Source organism: Cryptomeria japonica, chromosome 8 (assembly GCF_030272615.1).
Source record: "Cryptomeria japonica chromosome 8, Sugi_1.0, whole genome shotgun sequence".
Classification (NCBI taxonomy): Eukaryota; Viridiplantae; Streptophyta; class Pinopsida; order Cupressales; family Cupressaceae; genus Cryptomeria; species Cryptomeria japonica.
In genome coordinates, this window is record NC_081412.1 from 92,411,439 (window position 1) to 92,415,418 (window position 3,980).

Consider the following 3,980-nt stretch of genomic DNA (forward strand, 5'->3'; position numbering starts at 1 on the left):
TTAATTGCAATATCTTAGTAAGCCGACCTACACATTTGGTCTTAGGTCTTGGTATATATGTAAAATCTCATTTGTGAGATTAAGTAGTAGTAGAGGAGTGTGAAAAGGGATTGTAATAAGGTATATGCGAATATAAGCAGAGCTATACACGCAAACATCATTTGAAAATTCAAGGAGGCTTTTGGAGAAGGCAAATCAGAGCTTAACTGGTACTGAATCCAGTATATGAAGATGTTATTTTGAGCAATACATTATCATTGGATTTAACCATCCAATTGTAGTCAGTGTGACTCCCATTTTGTGATTGAGCAGTGAGCTCTAGGCAGTTGGCCTTTCTGCATGTGCAGACCCCATTTGTACACACATACTATCTGCAGTAGTATCATCTAATTGTGGGTAAGGTTTCCCACCGTGGTTTTTCCCCTTACAGGGTTTCCATGTACAAATAATTGTGTTATGTGTTGTGTATGTTATTTGTCTTTCTGTATCATGCATTAAACTTTACGGTACTATTATTAACTGCTAAATTGTCTACCGGCATTAAAGTTTGGTTTGCCGGTATTATGCACTAAGTTTGGTTAAGTAAGTTTTGGTTTGAAATTAATAGACAACTCATTCACCCACCCACCCACCCCCCCCTCAGTTGCCTCTAGGACCTAACAATTGGTATCAAAGCCAAGTCCTCTTTTTGCAGAAGTTTAACAACTTGAGGAGATCCTATGTCTACTAACTATTTCAGGAAGGATAGTCTGAAGCTTGATGGAACCAACTATGGTTATGGAAGATCATAATGGAGACACGTCTGAATTGCATTGGAAAGGACATATGGGATGTTACAAAGAATGGCTATGTTGTTCCTACTCAAGGTCAACCTAATCCACCAACCTTGGCTAAAGATGAAGAAAATGATTGCAAAGTAAGAGAAGCACTTTTGAGCGCATTTTCAGATCAGTAAATCATGGGATTATCAGATAGATCTACTGCTAAAGCTATTTGGGATAAATTGGAGACATTGAATGAAGGTGATACCACTTTCAAAATTGCAAAACTGGAATGCCTCTGGGTCAGGTATGAAAATCTGAAAATGGAAGAAGATGAAAGGATTTCTTCTTTTATGGAAAGAGTTAATAAAATTGTTTTAGGTATACAATATTGTGGAGGATCCTTAAGTGAAGATGAAATTATTTCTAAAGTTTTAAGAGCTTTGCCACCGGCATACAAAATGAAAGTAACTGCTATTAATGAATTGAGAACAATGCCTAATGCATCAATACGTAGAGATACTTTGGTTGGAAAACTTTCAGCTTTTGAACTTGGGGAATTTGGTCCTATTGCTTCTATTAAGACAGATTTGGCTTTCAAAGCTTTATCATCTGCAGCATCATCATCATCATCTGAAAAATTTGATTGGAAAGCACTCTATGCTAGAGAACTTCAAGAAATCAAAATAGAGAATGAAGAACTTGAAGAGCTTGAAGCACTATTTGCAAGGAAAATGCCCAAAGGTCCAGTTGGAAGTAAGTATGAAGGTAAAGCACCATTTAAATGTTTTAACTACAATAAAATTGGTCATATGGCATCTAGGTGTCCTAATAGACATGCAAGATTGAAAGAAGAAGCTAAAAGAACATACAAGTCTAACCCTAAATATCAAAGGTACAAATTTAAGAAGAATAGAGACAAATCATGTTACTATGATGATGAAGGAGTTACTGATGATTCTGATGAGGAAATGATAGACAATGGATGGGCTTTTGTTGCTATAACAGAAGATCAACCGGCACCTATTATTCAATCGGTAGAGCAGGCCCTGGCAGCTAAAATTGAAGAAAAGGATGAATGGATTATTGATTCTGGATGTTCACATCATATGACTGGTGATAAGAGTAAATTCTTACCTTTCAGGAATACAATGGAGGTCTAGTAAGATTTGGAGATGATAAAGCTTGTCTGATTAGAGGAAAAGGCACTGTATCTTTTGATGGTAAGCACAATACTGATAATGTTTACTATGTTGAAGGTTTGAAGCATAATCTTTTGAGTGTTTGTCAATTAGTTGAAAAATGATTTCAATTACAATTCAAGAATGTTAATGTAAAATCATGAATAGAACTTGTTTGGAAATTGCAACCGGTAATCAGACTGGAGGTAATATCTTTCATTTGAATAACAATGAGAAGACATGCTTGATTGCACATATTGATGAAAGTTGGTTATGGCATAAGAGACTGTGTCATGTAAATTTTGATTGCATTGTGAAGATCAGTACAACTAAGGCAGTAAGAGATTTACCTAAGATTGTTAAACCTCACAATCCAATATGTAAGGAATGTCAATTTGGAAAGCAAGTTAGAACAACTTTCAAGAGTATTCCAGAAAAATCCAGTTATGTTCTTGACTTAATTCATATTGATTTATGTGGTCCAGCAAGAACTAGAAGTTTACAAGGAGATAGATATTTTATGCTAATCATTGATGATTATTCTAGAATGTGTTGGGTTACTTTTCTCAGGGAGAAATCAGAAGCATTTGGGAAATTCAAACTATTCAAGGTCATGGTAGAGAATGAAACCGGTAAGAAAATCAAATGCTTGAGATCATATCAAGGGGGTGAATTCACATCTAAGGAATTTAATACATTCTATGAAGTGAATGGAATCAGAAGACAATTATCAGCACCTCAGACACACAAGAACTATAAAGTATATCAAATGGACATTGGTTCTCTAGCCTAAAAACAAAAATGTAATTGGAACTAAATGGGTATTTAGAAATAAACTTAATGAAGTTGGTAAGGTAATCAGAAACAAAGCAAGATTAGTGTGTAAGGGATATTCACAGAAAGAAGGAATTGATTATAATAAAACCTTTGCACTGGTAGCTAGAATTGAGGCAGTCAGATTATTCTTAGCTTTTACAGCACACAAGAACTATAAAGTATATCAAATGGATGTTAAATGTGCATTTTTGAATGGAGATCTTGAAGAAGAAGTTTACATTAAACAGCCTAATGGATTTTCTTTGACAGATGACAAAGATATGGTTTGCAGGTTAAAGAAAGCTTTATATGGATTGAAGCAAGCTCCTAGAGCTTGGTATGCTAGATTGGACAAATATATTTTGAAGCTTGGTTACACTAAAAGTAATGCTTGCAGCAACTTATATTACAAAGTGACTAATGATGACATCTTGGTTATTGAAGTTTTTGTTGATGATATAATTTTTGGATGAGAAGATGGATTGTGTAAAGACTTTTCTAATTAGATGTAGGAAGAATTTGAAATGTCTATGATTGGAGAGATAAAATTCTTTTTAGGATTGCATATTTCACAGACTGATAAAGGTATATTCATAAATCAATCAAAGTAATTGAAGGAATTATTTAAGAAATTTGGCATGGAAAACTTTAAACCGGTAAGCACACCTATGACTACAACTGATAAACTATCTTTGAAGGATGAATCAGCACCTATTAATCCAACAAGATACAAGTCTATGATAGGAGGTTTACTGTATTTGACACAAACAAGACCTGATATTATGAATGCAGTATGTATTGTTTCAAGATTTCAGACTAATCCTAAGGAAAATCATGAATTAGCAGTAAAAAGGATTTTTCGGTATCTACAAGGAACAACAAATCTTGGTTTATGGTATCCTAAAGATGAAAATTTTGATTTATGTGCATACACAGATGCAAATTGGGCAAGAGATGTAGATGAGAGAAAAAGCACCACCGGTGAAGCATTTTTTCTTGGCAGCAGACTAATTTCATGGTTGAGCAAGAAACAAAGTTGTACATCCTTATCAAGAACCTATAATCATTTACTATGATAATATGGCACCAATTGATATATTAAAGAATCCAGTATTTCACTCAAAAACTAAACATGTTTCTATCAAATTCAATTTTCTGAAAGAGAATGTTGAAGCAAAAGAAGTGAAATTGGTTTATATGAATACTAAAGAGCAAATTGCAT